General features: G+C 47.2%; 1 long non-coding RNA gene across 2 annotated transcripts; it reads left to right on the top strand.

The window, feature by feature from the left end:
- Positions 1 to 6184: 6184 nt before the first annotated feature.
- LOC147733671 (uncharacterized) lies at positions 6185 to 23170 on the top strand. 2 transcript variants are annotated; one of them, XR_015308743.1, is made up of 4 exons: positions 6185 to 6634; positions 14883 to 14980; positions 15384 to 15460; positions 22890 to 23170. It is a non-coding gene; the product is annotated as an uncharacterized LOC147733671 (long non-coding RNA). The 2 variants fall into 2 exon arrangements; XR_015308744.1 differs by lacking the exon at positions 6185 to 6634 and adding an exon at positions 7889 to 8233.
- Positions 23171 to 23373: the final 203 nt, after the last annotated feature.

Here is a 23373-nt window from a genome sequence, read left to right as displayed (position 1 = left end):
GACAACGGTGGGGGAGCAAAGGTGGCGGCTTCTGTGTGGGGAGCTCCGCCGGCGGCTTCATTGCCTTCCATTTCGTCTCTCCCGCAAGTGCTCAACACCCCTGCCGTTTTGGCGAGTCCTCCTATGCCGCTGACGAGCGGAAGCATTGTATTGCATACCCCTCTTTAGGCGTTCGCCCCTCCTGCGTTTACCGGCGCCTGCCATCGTCAGCGATACTGTGATCCCCATGGCCACGGGGGTGGTCACTCCCGCTCAAAACTCTGGTACATCTGTGGCTCCTACATTGGGTAGTGGTGCTGTGGTATCACCTTTGTCATTTAATACCATTTCATCTGCAGGAAGCGCTTCTGGCTTAGTCCCCTTAGCAGCATCACCTCCCACTCCTAACCCTGAACCCCAAGTGGCGGCCACACCCCTGTTGTCAGGTCACTGTCACCTGGCATGGCAAGTCCCTTTAGCGGCCAAGGAATTGATATGGAGGCGGGAATTGATTGATATATTCTCGCTACTTTTGTTAGGTCAGGAAGGGACTGATGCCAGGAAGGCAGGGGTGAAAGAGGAGGATAAAAAGACCAAATACCAACAGTGGCCGGAAAAGACCATAGAAAATTGGCTAGATGCATTTGCTATTTTACAGGGGGTGATATTAGAGAAACACCCAGAACAGGCGCAGGCGCTTGTCCAGTACAGTACCCTGATAAGAAAAGAAGCCGCTCGTCGGGGCGGTCAAGGTTGGGTGACATAGGACTTAGAATTTCGGAGAAGGATGTCCTTGTGTCCTGAGATGAGATGGGACCAGAAAGAGGTTCAGCTGTGGCTAGACCACATGGGCGCTAACCTGCTTCGCAATGGGGGGGCCTTGGACAAGAAGCAGGAAAGTAAGGACTCTAGCAACTCCACGCAGCTTAGTGAACAGCAGCAGGATAGACAGTCCTTTCAGGGTGGCTACACGAATAGAGGGGGCAACAGAGGGCCCTTCAGGAGGTCGTCCACAGCCATTTGTCGCTCTTCCAACACCGGTCATTGCGCCTGGGGGAAGTCTTGTAAATTTGCCCATTCGTGCAACAAATGTGGGGGCTCCCATTCGGCAGGATCTTGCACCATTCAGCAAGGGGGACCTTCCAAGCCCACAAAAGATTCAGGTAGCAGGCGATAACTTCAGCGCCATTCCTCCGCACTTCAAACCCCCCCACCCGCACCCCCCCTGATTTGCTCCCTGGTGAACTTGCAGGCCTTACAGCAGGCGTTAGTAAGGGGCCCTTGCCTGTGATCTTGAGGAATATGTTACCCCTCTTGCAAAAGTATCCGCTCTCACGCGACAGGCTCCTGCTGCTTGCTGGTTTTAGCGAAGGTTTTAAGATACCCTACGTGGGCTGTGAGGCCCCCAGAGAGGCTGAAAATTTAAGATCAGCTAGGGAGTTGCCTCTTGTGGTCAAATCCAAAGTAGAGAAGGAGAGATTGCTAGGTAGAGTAGCTGGCCCTTTTTCCAGCCCACCTTTAAAAAACGTTGTGGTGTCACCGCTGGGGGTTGTCCCTAAGAAGGAGCCAGGGGCTTTCAGGCTTATTCACAATCTCTCTCACCCTGAAGAAGCGTCAGTTAACGATGGGTTAGAGGAGGGGTCTTGCTCAGTCTCCTACTGCACACTGGATGTAGCTTTGGATCTGGTAAGAAGAGCAGGTGTAGGGGCGTGGTTGGCCAAAGCAGACATAGAATCAGCCTTTAGGTTGTTGCCGGTGCATCCCAGTAGTCAACACCTGCTAGGTTTCAAATTGGATGGAAAGTATTACTACGATCGTTGCATGCCGATGGGTTGCTCAGTGTCTTGAGCATACTTTGAAGCATTCAGCAGCTTCCTGCAGTGGGCGTTGCAATCCCGCTACGGGATCAGTGGGGTGTATCATTACCTTGACGACTTCCTTTTTGTAGGGAGACAGGGGTCTACGGAGTGTAGCGAGACATTGCAGAAGTTTAAAGAACTCACTACTACTTTAGGAATCCCCTTTGCGCCCGGTAAAACAGTTGGGCCTGCACAGGTTTTAACCTTTCTAGGGATTGAGATTGACACGGTGAAGGGGGAGTGTAGGTTACCAGCAGACAAGGTTCGGGATCTGGCGCAGTCCATTGTTTTGGCTCTTGGTCAGGACAAGGTGACGCTAGGTTTCTTGCAAGGTCTGCTGGGGAAACTCAACTTTGCCGCCAGAATCATTCCGGCAGGAAGGGTCTTTGCGCGCAGGTTGGCAAGGGCGTCCGCTAAAGTCAGTAGGAGTTATCATTAGGTGAGACTTAGTAAAGGCATGAAAGAGGATCTGAAGATGTGGGCTACATTCCTTGCTGATTTCAACGGATCTGTCGTTTGGAGGGCACCTTGGGCGGGGTCTCCTGAACTGGCTATGTTCACAGATGCATCTGGTAGGGAAGGATTTGGTGCTATTCTTGACACAGACTGGTGCGCCCAAAGAGGGCCTAACATGTGGCGGAAAAAGAGAGTGACTTCCAACATCACTGTGCTAGAATTGTTTCCTATTGTGGTAGCTTTTCATCTTTGGCCAGCGAAGCTAGCTGCACGTAGGGTCTTGATGTGGTCAGATAATCTAGCTGTGGTACAGGCCATCAATTCTCAGTCTGCTTCTTGCCCTTTAGTTTTATGCCTACTCAGAGAGTTGATGGGGGTTTGTCTGGTTTGCAATGTAGAATGTAGAGCGCAACATATCCAAGGGGTCCAGAACACAGCTGCTGACGCTCTTTCTCGCTTCCAGTGGCACAGGTTTCGGGAGGCATGGCCGAGAGCAAAGGAAGAAATGCCAAGATTCCCAGAGCACCTGTGGTTCATTCTGAATCTGAGAAGCAATTGAGCGGTCTAGGCGAGCTGGCTTTGGCTCCGCGAACAGTCAAGCGTAACCGGGTAGGAGTGGAGAAATTCTGTGCTGTCACCGGGGACTGGGAACAAGAGATACCTACCTTGGGGTCCAGGACTCAGGATTTTATCATGTGGGCGAAAGATGAGGGCACGTCACAATCTTGGGTTGCGGGGCATTTGTCGGCCATTAGTCACCGCGCTTGACTGAGGGGACAGCCTGACCCAACCAACTCCTTTTTAATAAGGTCAGCGCTGAAGGGTTGGTCTAGAAGCGAGCCCCGTGCTCCTGACAATAGGGCAGCGATTGACTTTGCGACTTTGAAAGGGATGCTGGACAACACAGAAAGGGCCACCAGTTCAGCATTCGAGACAGCTCTTTTTTCCGCAACCTTTGCACTAGCCTTCTTTGGTGCGTTCAGAATAGGGGAGATTGTGGCCACCTCGAAGAATAACAAATCAGGCATAGCCTTGTGTATGCAGGATGCTACATTGGTTGGGGACTGCTTGTCTATAAGGTTGAGACAATCCAAAACAGACCAAAGAGGTGCGGGAAGGGTAATAGTGCTGAACAAGTTGGAAATTGCCAGGTACTGCCCCGTACGGCTGGTCGAGACTTACCTTGCACAGCGCCCCCCTGTGGAAGGTTACCTGATGATCCATGCAGACGAAACCCCCCTGACCAAGTACCAACTGCAGCGCATCATGGACACTTGTTTAAACTTATCTGGCAGCAAAAGACAAGGAAAAGGTTTGGTACCCATTCATTTAGGATAGGAGCTGCGACCACAGCATTTCAGGCAGGTTTGCCAGTTGAAAATATAAAACAGGTGGGTCGCTGGGAGTCTAACTGTTACAAACGATACATTCGCTCTTGAGTGGGTTGGAACAGGAGTGTCTTTTCTGGAAGTTTGTGTTTTATTTTGAATATTATGCGTGTGACGTTTAGTCAGTGTTATTGATTGCATAACCTGGAGTGTTGTTAATAAACATGGATTTTAAGCATCTGCATCTTTTATTTGGTAGGTAAATCTGTTTGGGTGGCAGGATATGTGAGAATCCTAAGCGTAGCCCGGTGGGCTGATAGCGGAAAATGGAAGCATGGTTTCTCAACAACAAAGATCAGGTGGATAGTGTCGGCCGACTTACACTGGAGTAGCGTGAAGCGTGTATTTCAGCAGTTATTGGACGGGGGTGAATCTCCACCAGACTTGTTGATTTTACATCTGGGGGGCGAGGAGTTGGTCCACTTAAAGAGCAGGGTCCTGCTACAGACAATGAGGGGCACGCTGTGCGATTTGAGCAACCTTTTGGGTCCTTGTGAATTATGGTGGTCTGAAATCACTCCAAGACTGCATTGGAAAGACGCTAGATCAGCGGTGGCCATTGAGACTTCCCGCAGACGTGTGAACAGTGCCATGCGCAAATTCACTGAGCAAAGGGGATTCGGCTTCATAAGGCACAGTCTGTTACATACCAAATGTACGGGCTGCTTCGATGAGGACGGCGTTCATCTATCAGAAGTGGGGATGGCCATTTTCCTGCTTGACCTATCAGAAGCTATGGGAGCAGTGGGTTGTAAATAGAGGAGAGATAAGGTGTGGGGGGGCTTTGGGACGGCGGCTGCCGCAATCAGAGCCTTGGTGGAGTTACAGGGCGATCCAATACAGGAAGGTACAGAAGGGTACCCTCTACAGGAGCCCCGGAAGGGTGCATGAGCGAATTATCCCCCAGGGAGATCCACTGTGGATCCTGGAGGACCGACGGCGCCCTGTTAGTCCTTCGGGCAGTTTGTGTACCTGAGCAACCGGGGGTTGCCAACGCTCCGCCCCCCGAGGGGGAGGGGCGTGAGTAATGGGCGGATGAGAGGTTCACAGGGGGAGGGGTTAGACCTTCCCCCCAAAACTGACAACGCCCCTACGGTTAACACCGTGGGGGTTATGGCTCATCAGGTGGGCGAGTCGCGAGAGGCGGCCTGCTCTGGATCGCCCGTAAGATAACCCAACATGTTGGCATAATGTTTATGCTAATAAAACTGCAACAACTTTCTCCATCAACTTGTGTTGTGTCGGTTATTGGTGGAGGGGTGTGTTGTATGAAGAAAGGTCTGGGTTTGGGCCGATATTGGCACTATGATAGGCTGTCCCGGGACACCGAAGGTGGCCACCTACGAGGGCGGCCACCCTTAGTGCCAAATGATGGCACAGACCCTGAGCGGTCTAGTGGTTGGGGGACCAGTGGTCCCCCCGTGATGTCACTTCCTGTTCTTGGGGGAGGGGAGGAAGGGCTATATAGCCCAGGGGGTTCTGTCGCAGCGGTGAGTTGACCCTCGCCCCCCACCCCCAGGCTGACCCTGCATCGCTGGACTAGTGACTGCCCGACGTTTTCCCTCCCATCCACTTACTCTGCTCTTGGGCAGATCGGGGGGTGTTTGTTGCTACTAATGACTTGTCTTTGTGTTGCAGGCGGAGTTACAGGGCGATCCAATAGAGGAAGGTACAGAAGGGTACCCACTACAGGAGCACCGGAAGGGTGCGTGAGCAAATTATCCCCCAGGGAGATCCACATTGGATCCTGGAGGTCCGATGGCGCCCCGTTAAGTCCTTCGGGCGGATGTGTACCTGAGCAACCGGGGGTTGCCAACGCTTCGCCCCCGAGGGGGAGGGGCGTGAGTGATGGGCGGACGAGAGGTTCGCCGGGGGAGGGGTTAGACCTTCCCCCCAATACTGACAACGCCCCTACGGTTAATACCGCGGGGTTATGGCTCATCATGTGGGCGGGTCGCGAGAGGCAGCCTGCTCTGGATCGCCCGTAAAATAACCCAACATGTTGGCATAATGATTATGCTAATAAAACTGCAACAACGTTCTCCATCAACTTGTGTTGTGTCGGTTATTGGTGGAGGGGTGTGTTGTATGAAGAAAGGTCTGGGTTTGGGCCGATATTGGCACTAACAAGAAAACCTGAAGCTGAAGCCGGACAAGAATTGTGAACTAACGCTAGCACGATCCTGCGCCTGTCTTTCACAACTTCTTACTAACCAGCTGTGCATAAGTGGCTTACAGAATTTGGGGCAGTGCTTCATTTGTAAAATAATTGCCGGTGTCAAATGTTTTTCTCAGAAATTAATCCCACAGTGGATGCTGACGAACATTACAGCATTGCTATATACCAAGGCTGTGTGGAAATGATTTCACCTCAGCCATCTTTCTTCACTGATATAGTCTCCCTGCCCCTTTAATTCACTGTTGCCGGTTCTTTTTCATTCCTGCTTTCTCCCGTTGTCACTGTTTTTTCTCTCTTTTGCTCTCTGGGTCAAGCATGGTAAAGAAAATAATTGCCTGTGCTCACCTGCGCTTCTAGCTCAAACGAAGAACTGACTTAATTAAGGGCGCCTCCTAACCAGTTAGCCACAGAACGCTTGTTTACACCACCGGTTTCCCATCTCACGTTTGTATCAGTGTATTAGTTACCCCGGCAACGAGCAGCTCTTTACCGCCGAGGATTCTTTCCCGGGGAAATGTCTTATTTATTGCGGAGGGATCTCCAGGCCGCACCCTCAGTACCCAGCAGGTTGCGGAAACCAGCGCTGCCTCCTTCCGGGCTGGGCGAGTTTGCTGTGTGTGAATGACTTGGCACATTCTCCAAGGCTGTCAGACTGGCCCCGCCTGAGTAGTGACTGGAAGGGAGGCCGCGGTACAGCAGCAGGAGCGGCCAGAGAGCAGCAGCAGGATGGAGAAGCACGGCTCAGCCAAAGTCCGGGTGCACGTAGAGTACTGGTGAGTACACGCGCTGCTTTAGAATCTCGGACTTCAGATGCTTTTCTTGATGCCCAATCAATAGTTTCAGTAACGTTTGGGTAGATGAACTCCGTAATATTGTGTAGTAAACCGCAGTATTATTTATTGCTCCTAAAGACAGACCTGTACTTAACGAGATGCTCCGCACAATGGATGAACTCTGTCCTTGATTCCAGGAAGTGAAGTCATAGCTACAACACGGACATTAAAAACGCTTAGCATTTCCACCCCTAGCCCCCTGCTATCTGACATATGGATACACATAATTATTTGACAAACTACAGTTGCAACATCACAAAAAACAGACCAACACCTGTTCTAGTGGGAAAACTGTTGCAAGTTTATTCTCATTCTTTTATGCAGTACACAGGTAGGGTAATTTTACGAGTGATCATCCGAATGCAGCATCTTTTAGGACTAACCGCGGACACACGTCTTGAAACACTCTCCGTCCACCGGGCATTGCGTTGCTATCTCATTATTTATCTGGTGCTGTACATTTCATATTGGGGCTGTGGCCCAATGCTTTGATGTGGTTGCTGCACCCGTGCCACCAAGGAGCAAGGTCAAACCAACCCCCAGATGTCAGGATATCAACTGTTTTGCGACGCTGTATAGCGATTTGCTATTCTTTTTAGCTCTCCTGTTCCTGCTGGGTGAGTGGGGGCAAATTCCTCTGGTGCTGGCCTATGAAAGAGTGTATGATGCCCACCTAAATGGCCAACTGCCTCCCAAAAGTGACATTATCCACGGGGAGGTGAGGACTCGCCCTCGTAGTGGCCAACTTCCCGGTCAGGGTACTGGCCATAGAAAAAAAATACTAACCCCCACCATGGAAGTGAGTAAACACTAAGGGGCTGTCCCTGCTAGTGCCACCCTTGTGGGGGACGTGGCCATCTGCCTTACCATCAGAGTATTTGTAGTTGTAAATTGCTTTTATATAGAGCTTACCAGCGGAGTAGCTAGGGGGGCGAGGGGACCGCCTCAGACGGCACTATTTTGAGGGCGGCCGCCGCGCGGCACTAGCCCGTTGCGGCGGCCTTTATAAAATGTATTTGGGGACACTCAAGAGTGTCCTCAAATACATTATAAAGGCCGCCACAACGGGCCCGTGCAGCGCGGCCGCGGTTTGAACTGGCCACAGGGCACGCAGCGGGGCTCAGTCATTGGACAAGCTGCATGTCAATTAGGCCGGCCCAGGTGCAGTTGTTGATGCAGTCTCAGATTGACCCCGCCGTAGTGCCGCAGGAGGACGCCTGACGTCATGTCCTGCTTCCAGAGAGCGCAAGTTACTATTCGCACCTCACTAAGACCTGCCGAGCTGGGCCCAGCCATACCGCGCTGTGGGACCATTCCATGCACTAAATGGTCATGACGCCGTCTGCCAGAAAATGATTTCCGGGAGCCGGGAGGGCTGACTCAAGGCAACATGCAGTCAGTCAACTGAGCGCGGTGAGAGGATGAGGGCCAGTCGTCACCGGTGCAGAGTTAGTCACGCTTTCTCAGCTTACTACCCCTTATGAGGAGTCTAAGCGCTTTACGCCAGGCAGCACACTGCTCTGGAACCCCAGGTTGTTGGTAAGTTCAGTGTTATTGGTTACTGTTCGTTAATGGGATTAAGCTTGTGTGCTCAAAGTAAACCTTTCCATGCAGCCATTTCAGTTTTTTTTTATGGTGGGCTAAAGTAATAGTTGTTGGTTGCGATCATTAGTAGGGGGGAAGGTGAGCTCAAGCACCTGGTTGGTGGCATTAATACATGAGTTGGAGGAGATTTGGTATTGTAGGTTGCAGAAATTTGACCTTCAGCGGAAGGAGGAGAGATTGTGATCTTTGAAATTTGCTGAACTAGAGAATAGTCAAGCTGCTTGTGTCCGAGTATGTTCAGTGAGATTTGGCATACAGAGGATAGAAGGGAAGAAGAGGGACATTTGAAAGAGAAATTAAAAAAGAGAGGCAACAAACGGAAGTTTTAATTACAGGACAGTTTTTTAATGTTTAATTGGAGTAATGTGGTAAATATTTTTGAAAGGGCATGTAGTTTTAGAATGCAAGATTGTAGAAAGAAGCAACATTATTTACTTGTGAAGATTGTGCTATATTGGGAATTTGGAATAGTACTCGAATCAGGTAAATAATCTCTCTGTTGCTAGACTACTGCTCGATCCCTGTTCAAGCCAGGTCAGTTGATTAGCTCAAGGGTTGAGAGTGAGAAATAAAGGCTGGACTCATGTCGAGAAAATACATAGGAAATAATGTACCAGTTGATAGAGATTCTGGCATTCAACCTCAGGGTTGACTCATAGTATTGATTCTACAGCAGAGTGGGATCCATTTAAATGGCCCTGGTGTGCATTGGCCCCTGATGGAAGGTGTGGACAGCTTACCAAGGAGTAGAGGTTTATTACCTGCATTCCATTGGCTGGAGGGCAGGGGAAGCAAACGCCGGTGTGAGGGAGGGGATGGTGAAAGGGCTCCCTTTACACATTTAATGAATACATTTGTTAGCAAATAGCTGCTGGTTAGACTTCCCGAAGCACTGCTCTTTTGTAGATGTTATGGGTGAGTAGGGGTGGGGCTTCCGGTTGAAGGGGAGCTTTAAGTGAGGGGTAGCATTAGTCTACCATCATCACACTTCAGTGCAGAGGCCTCGCCTCTTTGTGCCTCTGTTGAAGGTGCTCGAGGCTAGAGACGGCCCTGCTGTGAGGGGCATCACTACGCAAAGGCTGTGTCTGAAGCGCAGCCTGGAACACCTTTGAAATGTATCCGGAAAGGTGGCTGCCCTGTAAAAACTCTCCTCACAGAGATAAATGCTTTCAAAGTAAGCCACCCAGTGGAAACAAGGTTAAAGTAACTCTACCTCAAGGAAGCAGGGAAGTCCGACACCTACAGGCAGCAGCAAAACAAAGGCAGCTTTACATGTTAGTTTGTGCCCCTTTTCTGCTCACATTTTTATACTATTAATAGCCCTGAAATAAATTTTGAAAGGCAGCTGGCTAAGAAATCCCTTAAAATAAGGATTTGTAGGAACATGTTACAAAAAGGTAGTTAGTGATTTTATTCTAATTACAGCAATAGTGTTTAGTAACTGCAGTTAAAGTTTAACGGGGTTATATTAAACTTGCACTGTCTTTAAAGAAGACCTGGTTTTTCTTCCACCTCTAGAATGCTGAAGAGAAGGATGCGTCTACATTTTCAGCCAGGCAACCTTTTAATAAAGACTGAGGCTGTATAAGTACCACTACACATTTAGATTAAATCATGTGTTGTATTTAAAAAAAAAAAAAGATGTATTCACATTTAGATATACCCAACACCTCGTGCTACCTTGCAGGTGGGGATAGCCCACCTGGATTGGCGTTCCCTAGAATGATATTTGATATTTATTGAGATTTGTATAGCGCAACTATCGCTCCGGAAGGAGCATCTTGGCGCTGAGCAAAACAGAGAAACCCGCATGGCGAGGCGTAGATCAGATGGCTGCGAGGACCGATGAATTCGGCTGAGAGAAAATCCAGGTCTTCAAGAGTTTCCTGAAAAGGCTTTCAGTGGGAGCGAGTCTAAGGTTGAGGGGGAGACTGTTCCATGCCCTAGCCGCCAAGAATGAGAAGGTTTTACCCCCTCTCGTTTTTAGATTTATTCGAGGGACAGAAACCAAATTGGCTCCTGATGACCTCAAGCAGCGCGATGGAATCTAGCGTGAAAAGCGCTTGGTCAGATAAGAAGGGCCAGTGTTCCTGGTGGCTTTGAAGACCGTGACAAGAAGCTTGAAAAGAATTCTTTTGTGGAGGGGCAGCCAGTGGAGAGTGTTGAGGGCTGCAGAGGCCGAGGACCTTCTTGGAAGTTTAAGTACAAGCCTGGCCGCTGCGTGTTGGACACTCTGCAGTTTCTTAAGGGAAGACTTTTTTATTCCTGCCAAGAGGCCATTACAATAATCCAGCCGGGATAGGATCAAAGCCACCGTGACTGATTTCCTGGCTGAAATAGGAAGGAAGTCAAAAAATTTCTTCAGTTGTCTGATGAGACTGAAGCAGCACCCAGCAGTAATGCACACATGGTCGTCAAAACTGAGAGACGAATCGAATTGGACACCGAGATTGCGGGCCGAGGAGACCGCACTAGGCGGTGCTTCAGAGTTTAGGGGCCACCAATCTTTTGGGGAAAAAGGATGTCTTTGCCCAAGGGTATTATTTCAGTTTTGGCGCTGTTGCACTTAAGGTGGTTATGGTTAAGCCAAGAAAAGACTTGGGAGAGGCAATTCTGGAATCTAAGGGCAGCGTCGGGGTGTTTTTTATCTATGGTGACGACAAGCTGAGTGTCGTCAGCATAGGAAGTTACAAGGGTTCCGTGGGATTCAATCAGTGAGAGAAGGGGGGCCATGTATATATTAAAAAAAGAGGGCTGAGGATGGACCCCTGGGGCACTCCAGATGTTATGGGTCTCTCGCCGGAGAGGAATGGACCTAGAGAAACAGTTTGAGATCTATTGGATAGGAATGATGTAATCCATCTTAAAGCAGAACCCGACACATCAATCTCACGCATTCTGTTAATGAGGATGGCATGGGAGATGGTGTCGAATGCTGCAGTTAAGTCAAGCAGGATGAGTACAGCTTGTTTTCCCTCATCTTGCAAGAACTTAATGGTATCCGATAGCTCAATCAAGGCGGTTTCAGTGGAGTGGCCAGGGCGGAAACCTGATTGCTGTGGGTGTAAAATGTGATTGCTTTCCACAAAGACTTTTAATTCCTCGTGAACTAACTGCTCGGTGATTTTGCCAAGTGCCGGGAGAAGGGAGATTGGGCGCATATTTGATGGGTCTGTCGGGGATTTGTTCAGTTTTTTCATTAAAGGCTTGACTATGGCCTTCTTCCATTCAGCGGGTACAATGCCTGAATTGAGAGATTTGTTAACAATGGCATTGATTGAGGGGTTGACAGCCTCGATGAGATGGTGGAGAATGATCGGAGGGCAGGAGTCCGTGGGGGCTCCCGATCTGCAGGTCGTAATGGCCTTCTGTGTTTGTGACAGAGAGACTGTAGTGAAATTACACAAAGAGGATGGAATGGTCTCAGCATCTTGTGTATGGATTGTTGGGGGGGGGGGGGGGGGGGGGGAATCCTTATGAATGTTATTGATTTTCTCAATGAAAAAGTCCGCAATTTGGTCACAGTGGGTTTGGGATGGAGGGATTTCAAGTACAAGGGCCTTGGGGTGGGTGAAAGACTTAACTATATTAAAGATAGTGTGTTGTTTCTGATTAGCTTCCTCTATAGCTGTGGTAAAAAATTCCTTTTTAGCTTTTTTTATGTTGTAGAGGTATTGTTTCCTCTGCAGGGCATATAAGGATCTAGCAGTAGGATCGTACGTTTTCCTCCACTCTCTTTCTAGGATCCTGCACTTAAGATGACATTCGGAGAGGGCCTGGGTGTACCAAGGGGCATTGGGCTTTCATTTGCGGGGAACTGATTTTTGATTAGTTGGATTGGAGTAGACAGAAACCACACTGTCAATCCATGAGTGGAAGTTTTTAGAATCTTGGGATACGTCTCCGACGATATTAGGGGGGGGGGCAAGGGGCTGGGGGTTCAACTTGATGCGCTCGGCCACTTTCTTCCAATTGGTTGAAAAGGGGGTGGGGGAGCACTTAGTGTTCGGTGGCGGTAAAGGGTTTGCCTTGATGGAGAAAGGAATAAAACAGTGATCAGTCCATATTTGTGGAATCGGAGGAGAAACAGTTAAAATAACAGAATTAGTGCAGATGCAGTCTAGCGTGTGGCCGGCCCGGTGTGTAGGGGGGGTGACCAGTTGTGAGAGGCCAAAAATATTGAGTGACTGTCGGAAATTAGAGGTGTGAGGGTCTGTGCAGGATTCCAAATGAAGATTAAAGTCACCGAGAAGAGTGAAAGTGGGGTAGTGGGTCATAAGTGATCCCAAAGTCTCGTCAAGAGAGTCTAAAAAAGTCGTGGCATTCCCAGGGGGTCGGTAGACGAGTCCTCCTGTAAAAGAGGAGGAGGGGTTGATTTGTACCACGAAGCCTATACCCTCACAGTCTTTGAGAGAGGCCAAATCGAATGTGTGGCATATAAATGATTTCTTGACGATGATGGCTATCCCTCCTCCCCTGCCACCGGGTCTATCCCGCCTGTGAATGGTAAAATCAAGGGGGAGGGCGGTAGACAGATCGGGGTTGGACGCATCGTTTAGCCAGGATTCAGTGATGAAGAGGGCATCGAGGTCATGAAAAAGTATGAGGTCGTGGATATCTTGTCCATGACAAGCTAAGGATCTTGCATTAATAAGTCCACAATTAAAGGTAATAGGCTTGTGTGAGGGTGGGGGGAGTGGGCAGGAAATTACGCTAGAAGATCCCAGGGAGGACCATTTACAGAAGCGGCACGAAAAAGGGCCCCAGAGACAGTCAGTGGGGAGGTGACACTTGCAGGTATGAGTAGCCATTGTGGGGCGCACTGAGAGCAGCGCGTTAGAGTCATACCTGAGGATGGGATGTTTTTGGGCAGCATGGCCTGCGCCCGGCGCGGTCCTGGCGCGGACAGGCGCAGACGGGCTTGGCTTAGGCGCGGCTTCGGCGCGCCCGCTGCGCCAGCCCGCTGCGCCGTCTGGGCGGAATACACATTTTATAGTGTGTGAGAAGGGTGGGAGGGCGGCGCGACTAGAGCGCACCCCCAGCCCTACCTAAGATGGCGCCCACCGCCACAAACAGCAGTTCCCAAAAGACGGCTGGGCGAGGCAGGGCAAAGAAAATACAGCGTGAAAGAAGGTGTCAGTGTGCCTATTTCAATTCCCCATCTAAAATCACAATTTAGAACCCCCGATTTAAAAAAATCGTAAACGCTATTTTTGCCGTTTTTCACATGAATTAATCAGCACAAATGCCAAAGAGTAAAAGCCAGTAAAATCGCTCGCAGCCCTAGTGTCTCTCGCTAGGGAGAGCTCTGGAAAGGCAGCGAGTGCTTGAGAGGCTGGCTCTAAATAGCCTGGGAGGGCGGGAGGGCGGCGGGAATAGAGCGCACCCCCAGCCCTACCTAAGATGGCGCCCACCGCCACAAACAGCAGTTCCCAAAAGACGGCTGGGCGAGGCAGGGCAAAGAAAATACAGCGTGAAAGAAGGTGTCAGTGTGCCTATATTCTAATTCCCCATCTAAAATCACAATTTAGAACCCCCGATTTAAAAAAATCGTAAAAACGCTGGTTTTGCCGTTTTTCACATGAATTAATCAGCACAAATGCCAAAGAGTAAAAGCCAGTAAAATCGCTCGCATCCCTAGTGTCTCTCGCTAGGGAGAGCTCTGGAAAGTGCGGGCATATTCAGTTATCACTTTCTGTTTTAAAGACTAATATATTTTTAATGGAAAAATCACACAAAATCTAGCCGTTAGGGATGAAGTATTATCTGAATGTACGTAAAACATTCTGTAATCCATGTTTCATTAGATAATAGGTACCGATTATGTATTTAATTTTTTTAAAACCGACTTTAACCAGGTACCGATTATGTTTGATAAATGTTTGCGAATTTTAATAACTTCAACCCCGCCGAAGAAATGAGATCTATGAATAACAATTGGCTAAGTAATTTAAAAAAAGTAAGAAATCTTGGCAATGAGTTGTTTGTGTGTTCAGGGCCAGTTTAAGCATTGGGTGGCATCCAGTGCAACAATCTTTGTTGGCGGCCCCAATAACCTTCTTCTCCACAGATTCCCTTACTACCACCCTCCAATAGATCATCTTTACATGTACTTAATTTCTTTTTTAGCGCTACTCATACTAATGTATGGCATCAGAGCACTCCTTGTCACACATCATACAGAGGCAGTGATGTGCACATCACTGTATATGAAACGTTACATAAGGCAGCGAGGACTACAAGATGTAGGAGTTGTGTCATATATATTGGTGGGCAGTATATATATTAAGAGGGCTTTTCTGGAAAATCACAAACTTGAGAGTTGAAATTTAACAGTGTTTTGTGGTTAGCGTAACTTATAGGAATTTATTGCTACCCAAACTAACCCTTCTTAGCAGAGAAATAATAGGGAAAATCATTAGGTATTAAACCTGTGATTTGTAGTTTGCATGCAGCTCTTTGATGCCAGTCCATAGCTCACGATGCTATATTACAAGGATTGTAACTTACAAATTGCAAGTAACAAAAGGATCACGGTCACCAGCTAGGTCTTAATGGTTGTATATATCTGTTTCCTTTCCAGTGGAGGGTGAGGATATGAGCCCCGCTATCGGGAACTTGCCAGCGAAATAAAGCAAGAAGTTCCTGATGCGGAGGTTTGTGGTGAAAAGGGGAGGAGAGGTAAGAAGATTTGATAGATTTGTACATGACTGTATTTTATAGTGTTTTGTTCACTAACTCTAATGGTGTGCCATGCTGCAGTAATTCCAATTGCTATAAGGCATTCCAGCCACAGCTTAGTAGAAGGGACAACACTAACTATAGGAAAGCCTGTAACAAAGAGAATTCTTGAAATTGCTTGGTAACATAAAAAATATAATATCTAACAAAGTATCTTTAAATACACATGAACAGCTTCAACGTTAGCAGGTCCATAGTAGGGGGTGGCATATATCTGTGAAAGTATATTTCTGAATTTGATGTTGTAGGATATTTATGCGGCATTATGAGCTAACTAATATAGATGTGTTTGCCCCTTTGAGCGTTGCAATATTATCTCTTTATATTTTTTGTTCTATTGTAGGATGCTTTGAAATTAAAATCAATGACAAGCTCATTTTCTCTAAGCTTGAAAGTGGCGGATTTCCTTACCATGAAGATGTAAGTGCTCAATATTTGAAATCCTATTTTTTATACGGTTATTGTAAAAAATGCGTTTGTTTGATTAAAGATGAAATTGTTGACAAATAATCTCGGACAAAATGACACAAAATAAAGTTAAAATACTTTTGCTTAAGTGCAAATAAAGATAAAAAATTGTGACCCGTATTTATACAAAATTACAAATTGCTCCTAAAGGAAAAGCAAATGGTGGTGATTTCCATGAACTTCCAACTTTGTACTGTAGCTGGGTGGTCTCAGAATGGAGCAGTAGAACGAGTCAAAACTCCAGCACAGCACTAGAACAACAAGAGGATGAGGGGATCAGAATGAGGCAAGCTACCAACTTAATGGTATAGAGAGGAAGAGTGCACAAGACAGAGCATCGGAGGTAGGTGAGCTCCGCAGGAAATCCGAGAGAGTTGAGGATCAGGCTTCAAAAGCCAATCATGGACCTTTCACAGCAGAATTGGTGAAGGAAATTCAGGATGCAGCAGAAAAATGGACAAAAGATGAGCACTGTCTGAAAATGGCACAGTAAACTCTGGAACAGGTAGAAAAGGATAGCACACACCATAAACGAAAAGATACTTCAGAAGTTGAAGAAACATGACCAGTGAAGGACCAGGTTTTAGAACCTAGCGGCGCCAGGGAAAACGCCCGATGCCTTCCAGTTCCCCTGCCTTGGCAAACAGAGACACGGGACGCTTCTTGATGACATCAAAGACCAAAGTTTATTGGCTGCAACCAGGAACAGAGATCTACGAAGCACAACACAGGTGGTTCGCTAGAGACTGTACAAATTCAATGAGCGGAACATGGTCTTTTATGCCAAAAATCACATACCAAAGTAGCATCGATTACGTACAAACTAACCAATGGAAACATGACATTTCAAAAGTATCGCATAACGACAATCCCTCTTTCCGTTGTCCAGCCCACCAGAAATGACCAAGCACATTTCAACTTTCCTGTTCGATCAGGCCGGACAAACCCATCATAAAACCTCAACCTAAATCAGTGATTGTCGTAAAGGAAGAAGCAGAAATAGATTGGGAGCAAGATAGAAAGGTGGCTGCAGTGTACTGTAAACTTCGGCATGTCCTGCTCTTTGATCTTTATCTGACCAGCTGTTTAACAAGGAACCGGCTCAGCGAGGTCAGCCTCAGGCAAGGGAGTCAGTTCGGCCAGGTCATTCAGAAGTCAGCTAAGGTGTACGTGTCCCAAGGACTCGCTTGGCCGTAGTCATCGACCTATATGAGGGCAACCACAAAATGGCTGCCGTACACAAAATGGAACCCAAAGGTTCAAACGAAATCCCTGAATATGTAGTGTTCTCATTGATCGATTAATGCGCAAACACTCGTACACACCGTGCTCGTGATTTGCGGTCCGCTGACACCAAGATAGTCTATTTCCGACGACCTTTATTGAACGAGTTCAGAACCACCGAAATACAGACCCTTAAACTACAGAACTACACCAGGATCGGATGGGGGCAAACAATAGGCTAGAGCAGAGGTCTTCAAACTTTTTTTGCTTTTTTGAAATTCACTAAAACACTGTCCCCATAATTGGGTGTTGTGAGCTCTTTACATTCACGTGCCACAATGTAACTGCACTTGCTGGACCAATGACAGCTGCAGCCCTGAGTGCCAGACTGTCTCCTCTACCTCTTCAACCCCTTCACCTCCATACCTGGCCATCACTCCAATCTTGAAGCAGACTCTGTCCCTTTTCAGAAAAGAATTATCCTATAGCATTGAAATTGAGTCGCCATGCCTCTTTTGTAAAATAAGACAGTCGTAATTGTGATGCAGTGGTCCTCTCACCCCACCCCTCTTCCCCCCAGCCCAAGTGCCACTGCACCGACTTCACTAATGATATCTATGCATCACAAAGCGGGCAGTTTCCTCTGCCCTTTCTTAAAAACGAGTGTGGATGATGGTTATTCCCCATTCTCGTGTGCCGACATCTATGCTCAAGTCTTAAAATTCTATGAGAGCTTTTTAGCATGAGTCTACATGTTCCTGGACCTTGATGCGTCCGTCTTACCCACTGTCACTGGGATGCAGGTCCAGAGTCCCCAGGCTTGCGTTCCCAGTTTGACGGTGAGCAGAACTCTAGAATTCGTGACTGCAGCAGCAGCCATCCTTGGTGCTCCTCCAATCTTGCAGTAAGGCTTCTTCTTCATCCAGAGACAGTTCTTGGGTGAGTTTGTACACAAGCTAGGTGATTAAAACTACACACTGTCCTAGTGCGACTGCTCTCTTTCTGGACCACGGCCTCATCCGGACATATAGGGGTACTCACAGGGCAACGGCCCTTTGTCTTCTCAATGATCCCGTCCTGGCATACAGGGATTGCTTAGCAGCATCAATAGGGTGACTGCTCACTTTGGGTCCCAGCTCTACTAAGAGCAGAGGCCCTCCCTTTGTGGTAGTACGGCACTTGAGCAACCCTTTCTTCAAGCAGTGCCCCCCGTCCCCTCTCCTGGTATCAGGGGATCAGTAAATTCATATGGGCTGATGGCCCGATCAGTGCCGGGGTCCGGTTCTCTCCGCTTCCCCCACCTGGCATACGGGGGTCACTCCGCTTTCCCCACCGAGCAGAAGGGGGTAACCCAGCACACACTTCAGATTTCCCGATCGGGACACTGTTCTTGATGTGCCGGAATCTCACAGTACACTCCTGGGATCCTCTCAGTAGGATACCCACTGGACCCCGCTCCCCCCAGGCAACCTCCTTCTCCTCACAGGGCCCACTGGTCGTGGGTCAGCCAGAAGCTGGTGCTCGCTGCAAGTGTTCTTGATTCTTCTGGGAGATGTCCCCTCATTCAGCATGAGAGAGTGGTAGACCCTTAGTTTCCAATCCTGGCCACAACAGACAGAATTCCTCCTAAACTACTTCACACTGATGTAAAGGTTTAGTTTAACAATGTGGGAGACTCAAGATCCCATTTTTATAGTATATTTCCAGACACACTTATGATGTAGTGCCTCTGTCTTTGTAGTTTGTGTTTTGGGGTTGCCCTCTTTGAAGTGGCCTCTCCTTTTTTGTGCTCTTCCTCCAGAGAGCAGTCTATCACCGGAGTAGTCTCCAGTGTTTGTAGTTCCAGGCAGAGACCATGGGAGTAACCAGAGGTTCACACCTGGATAATATCCTCAGTGATATCTGCATCTAAAGTGTGCCCAGGCATCTTTGACCAGTGGCCTCCATACAGAATCAAAGCTCCCTATTGATATACATCGAAGAGCCTGGATCTTGCTTTCTCCAGTGTGTGTCCCACCCGGTTTTCAAGAATGGAGCAATGCACAAATATGTTAGGGGCAACCTCTACCTGCTCCTCCAGCAAGCTGTGGGCCTCCTAAGATGGAACCCAGTGTCTTCAAAGTGTGGTGCCCATTGTAAGTGCACACAGTACTGTGAACATACACAGGTGTGTAGCCTCCAATGTACTTGACTCTCGGACGGACATCAATGCATCCCAGTGCGCTCAAGCAATACCCCACCCTATCTCCTACATGCAGTACCAACAGAGGCCCACATATACCCTCGCTCCTAATCCTAATCCTAACCATACATGCAATTTCCTGATGGACTGTAACTTCTTAGAGGCACACGAATCCCAGCACGCACATGCAACCATGCACGCTATATTCTGATGCATTGTACCTTTCCACAGGCACGCATACATCCCTGCGCTGTGCACAATCCAAAGTAGGCCAAGGGTAAGTTGAGCACACCGCAACCGAATTTTAGCAGAGTGGGCCAGGAGACGCCACCATCATGACACAGGTAAAAAGAAGGCCTGTACACTACTGATCACTGAAAATACAGTATGCTGTCACCACCACCCTCCTGCTTCTTAACTCATGTTGAAGGCAGTAGCCTTCCACCACTTATGGGTATTGCTTTGAGCTTCCCTCCCGGCCAAAGCAGACCACAATCCATTAGACAGGCTTAGGTCATAGCACACAGGCATGGTCTTTGCTCGCTCATGATCGAAAATTGTTACCATCGAACCAGATATCAAGGCAGCAGGGGTATTTGGTCAAGGGTACAAGTCTATCACCATGCAAGGGACCTCTGCGTTCCAAGACTTCCGAAAAGCACCTCATCTAGGCCATATCTATGCCCCATGCATAGATTTAGCTCCTTTCCTCTTTCTCCTGGGGCATTACTCTGAGGCCCGTGGGTCTGACGGTCAAGACTCTGCGTCCCAATGCAACTCTGCTGGTCACCTCACTTCCACTGTTCTCCTCGGTCACCTGAAAGGACATCTGAGCAGAAGTTCAAGTGAGCAGGATCCACAGGGTCCGAAATGCTCATGCTTTTTTAATTTTACAAAACCAGTTCCCATACGTTTTATTCGAAAAACAACCCTCCCGAAGGGTTAATTTGGAATTGGAGGGGAGGTGGGAAAGGCGCAGGCCTTCTCACCAGGGTGTAAATATGTGTATTTGGTTAACCATTAGCGGTGTGTGAAATTCTTTGAATTATACGAACTGATGGCAAAAATATGCATAATTTCCTAACATTCAAATCAGTAACTTCGCACTATGTTAGCTTCAAATGTGTCGCTGTTGTTGTTTTGTGCTTTCCGCTGTAAAATACAGTGAGTTACCTATTCACTGTACATTTCTATGCCAGTAATTACATTAAAAGGCATAATGTTGCATAACGTGACATTCCCAAAATTACTCCAACATAATTTAATTTCGCCCAGGCCCATTAATTCTCAAGTTCGCTTGGGAGTCGTTATGTTTCAACCAATGGAGTAACTTGATGATTATTATTATTATTTTTTTTAAATGCATTTATTTTTAATTTCAAACAAAAGAAATAGCACAAGATGGGTGTCACAGGCCATCTGCCCCCCCCCCTCAATTTGATCACGATGAGATTCACCACTAGTGTCTTCTCATTCTGTTCCTGTCGCATCACCTCAAACCCAGGAATGGTAATGAGTGAGTCCTAACTTGAATTTTAAGATGACACATATTTATTCTTTTTGAGAGGTAAGTTAAGGAGGTTATGTCTTTAGTTCTGGAAAGCACACTTTTAATGGGCACTTAAATGTTTGCACTGGGTATAGTCTGATTACCAATTACTAAAATATATACGTTGACAGCACTTGTTTTTGTCTTAAATGCTAAATCATTTGCTGCAGACGAATACTTATATAATACAATTTTAAAGTAATTACAAAATGGCTTTCTCTTACAGACTAGGATCTCGCAGCACTATAAATACACAAGTCACTATTCCCCACTGCACCAATCAGGATTCAATTCTGTGGCAATTCTGTGGCTCTCTGATCACACATACTGTCATCAGCAGTGATCACCTTAACCAATTAACCAATTTAGGTTTCATAAATGCGAAAGGGTGCATTTTCCAATGATTTAGTTTACACTTCGTTTATTTTTCATTTAAGCTTTGTGCGTTTTTTTATATGTAGTTGCATGAAAATGAAAAAAAGAAACCGAATAGCTAAATCTTTCACCCGCCACCACAGCATGGATCACTCTTTCCACACATTTTAATTGTTTAGACCGCTGCATGTAAATGAAGAGAGCCTGGAAATGTGCCAAATGAACAACATAGTGCTTCCAGACCACCCTCATTTACACGTACTTGTGGCGGCATTTGTGCTAACCTTCAAATACAGCCATGGACTCCTCAGGGGGCCACCCCCATAGTTTCAAGACCACTGGGCTAGAGTCAGATTAACCCCTTCGCTGCGGGGGTTATTTTCCTGCTGTGCTTGGGGGGTGCTCAGCTCGTCATGGCCACACCCGTTCCCGTGGAACGCTCAGCACAGCAGGCGAGCGTCCCACGGCTCATGACGAGCTGAGCTCGTCATGAGCATGGAAGAGGTTAAAGTGGACTTGAAGACATAAAATCAGAGTTCAGGGTCCTATTTTATTGAACTGGAAGGAAATAGTCCCAGTTTCTTTTGCATAATCCCCTTCGACATTAATGACAGAAATAAAGATGCTATTCAGCACTCGTCCAAAGAAATTCAAGTTTTGCATCCATACACCAGACTTTTTATGCTTTATTTTAAGATGCAACTTCAGTTTATTCCTTACCCGTGTTAAGATCTCTTCTCCCTTCCATTCCCCTTGTCTTAACAATTTGGTGGCACTTTCATTCATCATCTAAAAACCTAATCTTAAGAATACCTCTCTGCAAAGAAGCGCAAGAAATGACTTTGGATTCGTAGTTAAATACCTTAATAATTTATAAAGAACAAAAGACTCCTTTGTCTGCTGTGGGGTACACACGCGAAGAAAAAGGCTATTGGGAGCTTAAGTGGGCGAGGGAAAGTCACCTAGCAAAGGGATAATTACCAGAGGTTCTTCAGTTAAAATATTTGACTGCTGTTCCTTTTGCCAGGGTCTTCTTCCAGACTGGTCCGATTACCTCACCATTTGGAGGGCAGGGGTAGTGTGGGATGCACCCATCATCTTGGTACTCCAAGTTTAGCTAGTGCAGTACCAGAGTCGGGGACGGGGAATGACCGATAACACTGTTGGTACAATGTTCCATCTTAATCTTTAAACCATGAGAAGATCGGGTCAGCGAACAGTAATTTCAGCGGTCCAGGCCTGCAACCCCAGTCTCGTCCATATTCTCCAAGCGGTGAGTCTTGGAGTAGCCCATCGCTCCCAAGCCCAGTTCCTGTTCCACCAGAGCCATGAGCAGATGACATATGTGTGGGTGATAGTGAGTAAGTGGTATCTTTCTGTGGATGGAAGCCTGGAAAGAGGCATCTGTTCATGAAAGCTCTAATGATTTATGCACTCTTTATTGGTGGAGACTAGAATCTATTTTGAGTTCTATCTGATTATTAAAATTCTGAGTGATTTGGCACTGAAGTAACTTGAACTCCAAATTAAAAGGAATAGTTCTTCAGATCCTGGTAGAAAAGTTGTGCTCCAAATTGTGGAAACTATGAAGACTATGTTGGAATCCTTGCAGAAGCCTCAGCCACAAGAAGTCGCTTTGGACTTTTTTCCGCATCGCATTTGTTCCCCACCGTGCACTGCCAGACAGAGACCAGCCATATGCAAATTAGCCTTGGTGGTTTCTCTCTAATGTATGATATTTCTGGCCTCTTGGCGTGAGAGGGAAGCTTGCACTGCTCCTGGCTGTGCTTGATCTCAGGCTCTGATCTGACTGTGCTGTATCTGCTCTTTCTGTAAAGGAACCTTGCACTGCTTATGCCCATGGTGTACCCAGTCTGTGTGTGAGTGATTTGATCATTGCTGTTGGCAATCCTATACCTACTTTCTGTATTTAGTGGTTCGTGTGAACAAGTGTTAACCAAGCACACTCCAAATCTATGTTCGCCGACAATGCCTGTTAAGTTTTCTCAGATGCAGCATTTCACAATACGATTTGTTTTGGTTTCTTTTAGATTGTGAACGCAGTCAAAGAAATGAAAGAGGGTCAACCGATTTCGAAGATCACCAAAGTAAACAAAAGCAAATGCATCCTTCAGTAGGCAAAGTGGCTGTGCCAGGCTGCAAACTACAAATACTGACTGGATTCCTGACTGGGAGTAGATTCTTTTAATGAAAGATTTTATCAAAATCAAGGATAAAATCTAGAGAAAAATAAGAAGCTTTTCCCCGGGAATGTAGTTTTCCGATGTATTTTAGGTTGAATTCTTAATAAAAATAGATCGGTTGAAATGTTTGTTTTTTCTTTTTTGCTATTTCTGCACCTGTTTACCCTATGTATTTATTTTGTGTATATTAGGAACGCACATCATTTTAGGTAGTATTGCCTAGTACAGTGTCGGGTATATATATCGTGCTGGAAATTACAAAAAGTCAACAGTGCTGATCGTCTGCAGAACGAGAATACCGTCAGAGAAGATGCACCCAAATGTATGTTGA

Source organism: Lissotriton vulgaris, chromosome 2_1, assembly GCF_964263255.1.
Source record: "Lissotriton vulgaris chromosome 2_1, aLisVul1.2, whole genome shotgun sequence".
In the NCBI taxonomy this organism is placed as follows: Eukaryota; Metazoa; Chordata; class Amphibia; order Caudata; family Salamandridae; genus Lissotriton; species Lissotriton vulgaris.
This window is presented reverse-complemented; position numbering and strand designations above follow the sequence as displayed.